The 7,468-nt window shown below is 51.2% G+C and overlaps 1 non-coding gene across 1 annotated transcript; it reads right to left on the bottom strand.

The window, feature by feature from the left end:
• Positions 1–3,213: 3,213 nt before the first annotated feature.
• On the bottom strand, positions 3,214–3,295 carry TRNAS-AGA. Its single transcript has one exon. It is a non-coding gene; the product is annotated as a tRNA-Ser (tRNA).
• Positions 3,296–7,468: the final 4,173 nt, after the last annotated feature.

The following is a 7,468-nucleotide window of genomic DNA, read 5'->3' as shown; positions in this document are numbered from 1 at the left end:
TGCAGGGCTGGGGGTGGGGGGAGCAAGGTGGAAGTTTTGCCTAGGGCGCGAAACTTCCTTGCACCGGCCCTGCACACACACACACACACAGTGCCGCTCTCCACCACACACACTGCACATAGACACACACACCATGCCCCTGTCCACTGCACACACTGCACACATACACACACACACACCGTGCATGTTGCGCACACATCAACTGCAACAAAAGAAACACAAACTACACACTCTGGAGACAGTTGGTTTGTTTCCAGGCTGCTTTTACTTACAAAGGTGCTGAAGTGTGATCTCTCTTCTTTTTCCGTGGGCAGAAACGCAATGGAGGAGAATCTCACATCCCTGAGCTGCCAGGTGACAGTGGCAGGAGAAAAATGCAGAGCACTGAAATTTTAAAACACTCATAAATATTTCACACTGTGGGTTGGGGTGTCCAGGAGGACCCAAGGGAAGAGACTAGGGGGATTAGGGGGAGAGGAGGGTGGTGTTAACCAGAGTGCACTGTGGGACTGTGGGATTTAGAGACCCCAGCAAGGAGAGGCAGGGGCGGGTTGCAAGGCCCCACAGTGGCTGAAAAGGGGAACCCGGCAGGTTGGGGGGTAGCAGAGACTGGAGATGAGGAACCTCACACCCTGGGGATGGACTGGGGGAGTAGGGGGGATGGTAAAGTGGGGCCCAGCAATGGAGAAATGGGTTAGAGGCAATTGCGGGAGGGGCGCTGAGGACGAGGGGGTGGAGGAGGATGTCGGGGCAGGGCGGTGAGGTCGGGGGGAGGAGGAGGTCAGGGGCAGGGCTCTGAGGATGGGGAGAGGAGGAGGGGGTTGGGGCGGGCTCATGGGACGGGGAGGTGGGATGGGTGGGGGGAGGGGCCCCACAGACAGAGGGAGTCACCGGAGGGAGGATGGGGAAATGGGGGGGGCCCAGGGACGGGGCAGGTGGGGGGGCTGAGGTGGGTGTTAGTGAGGGAGCCTCACTGCTAGCGCAGACTGGGCAGTTTGTTGGATGAGAGACACTGTCCCAAAGCAGGACTAATGCTCAGACCTGGTGATCAGTGATTTCAGATCTGTTGGTCTGCAGCAAGACTCTACAGTGAGTCTTAACCAGCTCTGTTATTACACAGGGACGAACAAAAGGGTCAAATGGTGCCTGGAAGCCTTAAGAAGAATCCACCCCACCAAGTACAACACTTGTCGCTACCTGCTCTCAGCTCCATTGAGAATGTTTTGGGGTCACTCCTCGCCTTTATCATCCTAAGAGTCTCAGAGCATCATAATTAGCAGGTGCTCCAGTGGCACAATTGGTTAGTGCACAGTACTTATAGGGCAGTGCTGAGAGGAGCTATGCTGAGGTTGTGAGTTTAAACCTCCCCTGGAGCACTGGTTTTCATTAACCAAGTGGTGTCACCCCCTCATTTGGCCCTGTGGAATGTACAATTCCAGCCCTGGGACACTGAGGAGGGGAGGAGTCAAAAATGCCCCTTCACTTATTACCTCCTCTCCAGAGCACAGGTCAGAATCTACAATCCTTTCTCCCCCACCAGCCCCTGTGCCAGGATCCCTCAAGCAGAGCCTGGAGTCCACCATGGCATCTGTACTATTGACAAAGACTAAGTGACAGGGACAAAACACTCAAATCCCGCCTGGTGCAGGGAGCCAGGTTTGCTCTTCAAATTCTGTCGTTCGTACATTTCCAGGTCTGGGAATGTCCCACAACAGCATTTAATGGGAAGCAGCCTGCAGAGCAGTTACACTGCACAGAGCTCCTGTGGAGGAGGGGTGGGAATTAGTAACATTTTGAGGATCGTTTGGGAAATGAGCCTTTGCTGACAAGGTTTGTCTCTGTACATATTTCACCTTGAGGTGTTATGTTGAGGGATCTTTAGTATATTTGTGAGGTTAATAACTATCTCCTCAACTTTATTTACTCAACTTAAAAATTGGTGTCACTTGATTTTTGCATCTCCCTGTGAAAATACAACTGACACGTGTGGCTTTCACCAGGGGGTCATGATGTTAAAGTTGGGGAATGCAATCTCTGTACTTCTGAGGGGGAGTGTTGATTTTTTACAGCTGCCTCACTGCCAGGCACACCAGGCTGTTAGCTGCACCCACTGTCCTTGCCAGGGGCCCCTGCTGAACCCTGGGGGGCTGCACTGCCCTGCTGGGGTGACTCTGCAGGGGGAGAAGCTGCTGGGGAGCAATGTAGAGCAGGTGCAGGAAGGAGACGGGGTCACTATTCACATTCTGAACTGCACAATTTTCCAAATTTGGGAATAGATTAATAGATTCATAAACTAAAGGTCAGAAGGGACCATTATGATCATCTAGTCTGACCTCCTGCACAATGCAGGCCACAGAATCTCACCCACCCACTCCTGTAACAAACCCTGACCTATGTCTGAGTTATTGAAGTCCTCAAATCGTGGCTTAAAGACCTCAATGTGTAGGGAATCCTCCAGCAAGTGACCCCATGCCCCACGCTGCAGAGGAAGGCGAATGTCTGAGAACACTTCTAAGGGGAAGGTGAATGCAGAGCTATGACACTGGAGATGCCCAGACCTCCAATGGGGGCAGCGTGGCAATTAATAATGGGAAGATCATTTGCGAAATTAGCCGCCACTGACAAGATTTGTCTCTGTTCCTATTTTACGCTGTGGTGTTAGTTAGAGGAATCAGTACAGATTTTTTACTATATTAATTAAACACTTAATTTTATGTAACCAAGCCAAAAACTTAGTGTCACTTATTTTTTCTCTGTCCTAGCAAGAATGAATTGAATTTTGTGACTTTCTGGAAAGTGCAGCGAGATTAAATGCAGGGAATTCAGTCTCTGTGTTTGTGAGCTGATGTTTTCCTCTCACAGGTCAGTGCCTGCATTGAAATACCAAGAGGAATCTAAGGGCTGGTGTACGCTGGGCACTTAACTGGCAGAGCGACGTCTCTCAGGGTGTGACCCCATCCCCAAACCCATAGAGTTAAGGTGACCTAAGCCCTGGTTCGATAGTGCTAAAGAAAAGGAAGAACTGTTCTGTCAATGTAGCTATTACAGGGATGGGAAAACCCCTCCAGTCACTGTCTGCTCCAGAGAGCTATAGCAGTGCCACAGCAGTGTTTTAAGTGTAGACAGAGTGAAACTAGATCTGGCTCCAGTTCACACTGTGGATGCTCAGGCACTAAGACTACAATAGTAACAACAACAACAGCCCAGTGCTTGCATAGTTGGCAGGATTTGGACCTGCGCAGGAGGACCCCAATGGATTTCTAGTCCATTGCCTTAACCACTCGGCCACAACTACTTAACATACATTTGTTTCACTACACGATGATTCTGTTCTCACTGAATTGTCACTTCCAATTGTTTGCTCAGACCAGCTTCCCCAGCACACTCATGGCTGCGCATCAGTGTAAGTGTGTCCTTGGCTGAACAGCGAGAATTCCTGCCCATTTCCCTTCTGGCTGGAGCAGGATGAGAGTGTGTTTGTGTGAACGACATTGCTGTAGATTGTTGTTCATTCCCCACTCTGACAATTCAGACAGTCCCTTTCCTAGTCAAATCTCCAGCACATCGTTCCAATAGCAGGGGGCAGGATTTCTCTGGGGCACTGAAATATTTCCGGGGGCTGGTGCATGAACTCAGCCTTGCATTTCACCCTTGGTGTTTCCTGGACTAACAACAGCAGCAGAAAGAAAGAGCCGAGCCAATATCTCCCTCTCAGGGATGCAGGTGCCACGTCCCCTCTGTCTGCCCATCGCCATTGCAGGAGAGAAGGGTTCACTGGAATCGAGTGCCCTTGCTGAGACCAGAGACACAGGGAGGTTTTGCTGTTCATGGATCTGTGCAAAGGAAATTGTGTCTCCGTGTGAAATTGAGGCGGGAAATGAAACGTCCACATGGTGGCCCAATGCCCTAAGGAATGTGGGTGAAGGACTCAGGCTGGGAAATGATTTAACAGGGGTTTGTTTCAATTTATTGCCCTGATTAAAAACTATGGCTAAAATGCAGCCATGTTGTTAGTACTTGTACCTGTGTAGGGACACCGCAGTGGGTGTCAAGTCCATTGCCTTCACCAGGGACAGTCAATTATTTTATCAAGATACAAATTTCTTGGTCAGGGTCTAGACTCCAGAGAAAACAACGCACTGATGATAAAACGTATATAAAAAAAATTGCAGTCACTATGGACATAACTATGATGTGTCGTGTTTCACTTTTTATATCTGGCACCACCTCCTTTCCCTTTGGCCTTGTAGTTGACCAAGGGTAAAACTGAACATCTCAGATACCAGGGAGTGTTTATGTCCATCCCTGTGAGCTACAGAGGGGTTTGATGTTGCTGCTTTGAATCCTCCATCTCTGCTGGGATAAGGAACAATTCAGGCTGTCACTGAATTGAAGGAGGGAGATCATTGACAGGGAGAGGGACGCCTCCTCTTTAAGGTGTTTTACTAGCTGGCACAGTAGCGTAGCTAAGTGGGAGCAGGGGTAGTGGCTGCTCCCCCCTGAGCACATTTTCCAGAAGTGGGGCCCTTCCATGCAGCCAGCACTGGGCTCTGGACTCGAAGTCCGGAGCTGGGTTTTGTGTGTAGCCACAGGCTGGCTCTGGGCTCCGCACTACCCTCCTGCATCCCCAACCCTGCTCGCTCACTCTGGGGCTGCAGGCAGCGTCAGCTGGTTGCCGGGCTCCCCGAGGAGGAGGAGGCTCCTGCCTGCTCGCAGCTGCCCAGCTCCCTAAGCCGGGGTGGGCTCTGCCAGGAAGGGAAGGGGTGGCAGCACAGCCCTCCCCAGTGCAGCGAGGGGGGCTGAGGATCAGCAAACCCCATTGTCCCCCAGCACCCCATGCAGAGCGAGGTGGCCGCGCAGTGGGGAAGGTGGCTCTGAAGCCCAGCTGGTGCCGGCGGAGGAGGTGGAGAAGGAAGGAAAAGGGGGGATGTTTTTTTCTCGTGGTGTCTCTTCAGCGGAGGGGGCTGAGGAAGCGGCAGAACCAGGAGGCAAAGGAGCGACTTTGGGTTTTTGCCCCCCCCGCCCCCCAGTGCTGTGCCCGGGGCTGTGAAACTGTGTTTAGTGCAGCTTGTGAAGGAAGGAGGGTAAATGTGCTTTAAGGTGCCAGTTATGTCTCCTCAGTCTCACTGCTGACTAGCGGCAGACCCAGTGCTCAGAATTAAGCAGTGTCCTCAGGGCTACTGGACTCTATACTAGTTTTCAATTGCCTGCTAAATGCTTCAGCCATGCCACCTTCTCACTCAGCTACATCCTGAATAGTGGTGACTGGGAAGGGGGTGTGTGTAGCAGATGCCAATTTGAGGTGAATAGTCTCTTGGCCAGATTCTGCTGGGTTTATGGTGCTTTGTGCCATGGACTGGAGCAAAGTGGCTGGTGAATAACCATGGTCTATTCCAAACCAAGCCCTTCTGTCAAGCTCAGAGTTTCACAATCCTTAGAGCACCTTCCACTTATAAAGTGTCTCTGACAGAGGCTCTTCCCTTCAACACTGTGACACACTCTGATCCCTGGCTTAGACCTTCTTATTGAGAAACAGCCCATAATGTCATGCCCCCTCTGTGTTATTTCTAGTGTAGACGAGAGAGTGTTAGTCAGTGTATTTCCCATCTGTCCTGAGCCCAGGTCGCTCTGAATCACTCACACTGCTGAGTGGAGAGAGCCGGTGGGATGGGAGAGCTGAGATTTCCCACCATGGGGCATGGGGCAGAGGGCTGGATGAGCAGTGGGATATGAGAGATGCCAGCATGGTGAGCAGCTCCAGTGTGGAGTCGCTGAGAAGGGCCCAGGGTGCAGGAAATGAGACTCCTCTGACTCGCTGTGACAACTCCATGGCTGAGACAGCCCAGGCAGGAATTGCTGAGGATGTTGGTGTGGTTTGTTCAGGTGATTCATTTCCAAATCTCACAAACATTCTCTGTTCAGTAGGAAAATACATATTAAGAGCTGGGCTCTATCCCTGCAGGGAGCAGGAGGATCAGACTGGTGAATGGGGTAGGTCACTGTGCTGGGAGAGTGGAGATTTATTACAGTGGCAGCTGGGGGACAGTCTGTGATGATTTCAGGGACCTGCCAGACTCCAACATCATTTGCAAACAACTGGGATGTGGATGTGCCAGCAATGCAACTGTCTCTGCTCATTATGGGCAAGGATCCGGGCAGATCTGGCTGGACGATGTGAACTGCTCTGGGAACGAATCCGATCTCTGGGAGTGTCCTTCCGGGGGTTGGGGCCAACGCCGGCACAAATACAGGCACAAAGAGGACGCGGGAGTTCTCTGCTGACATCTGTTCTGGGAATGCTCTTGCGAGCCGGGTTACCAGGGGATTTAACGGAGGGGGCAGAAGTTTCAGGAGATTGCTGAGAATGATCCTCTGCCTGACTGTCTCTGCCTCCCTTTCTCTTGTGTAGCTACCTAGCAGGGCCACCATTAGAAAGTCCTCAGGTCTCACCCAGAGGTATTGGAGATAGTGCAAGATTTCCCTGATGTATGAATGCTGCAAGGAATCTGTATCCCGGACACTAGTGACAGAAAAGGATGTAGGGTCCTAGTGAAGAAATAACGGAACATGAACTCCCAGTGCCGGGTGTGGCAACACGGGCTAATGCCAACCTTGGATGTACAAACAGGGGAGCAGTGAGTAGGAGGGGGGACTAAATCGTACTGTTGTATATGGCACTGGTGAGACACAGACTGGAATCCTGTGTCCAGTTCTGATGTCCACAGAAATTGGAAAGGGAGCAGAGCTGAGCCACAACAGTGATCTGATGGCTAGAATAAAAGCCTTCCGGTGAGAGATTTAAGCCTGGATCTAACAACCCCTCCAGTCGATTTCGTGCCTGTATTTGGGGAAAAGCCAGATGGTGAAGTCGTATCATATGATGCTGCTCTTTACATTCCACTAGTAGCTCTGGAGGGTGTGAAACAACAGCAACTAACCTTATAGACTGTAAAATCAGCAGGTCCAGATCACTTGAATCCACGAGTTTGAAAAGAGCTGGCAGAGAAGCTCACTGGACTGTACATGTTGATTCGCAATAAGCCTTGGAACACTGAGGAAGTTCCAGAAGACTGGAAGAAAACTAACATTGTGCCATGTGATGAGGCAAGGCCAGATGGCTACAGTAAAGTACTGAGAAACAGATATCTTAGCCCCAGGCTAAACAAATCCCTAGGACCCTGGTAACCAAATGGCAGTTGCTCCAGGTTAATCAAGGCACCTGGGGCCAATTAAGATCATTCTAGAAGGCAGTGGAGATAGCTGCTTTAATTGGAACACCTGCAGCCAATCAAGGCAGGCTAATCAGGGCACCTGGGTTTAAAAAGGAGCTCACTCCAGTCAGGCAGGGAGGAGCCAGAGGAGAGGAAGTGCGTGTGAGGAGCAGGGAGCAAGAGGCACAAGGAGCTGAGAGTAAGAGGCTGTGCTGCTGGAGGACTAAGGAGTACAAGCATTATCAGACATCAGGAGG

Source organism: Gopherus evgoodei, unplaced genomic scaffold, assembly GCF_007399415.2.
Source record: "Gopherus evgoodei ecotype Sinaloan lineage unplaced genomic scaffold, rGopEvg1_v1.p scaffold_146_arrow_ctg1, whole genome shotgun sequence".
Lineage (NCBI taxonomy): Eukaryota > Metazoa > Chordata > Testudines > Testudinidae > Gopherus > Gopherus evgoodei.
Note: the sequence above shows the minus strand (reverse complement) of the source record. Positions and strands in the feature narration are given on the sequence as shown.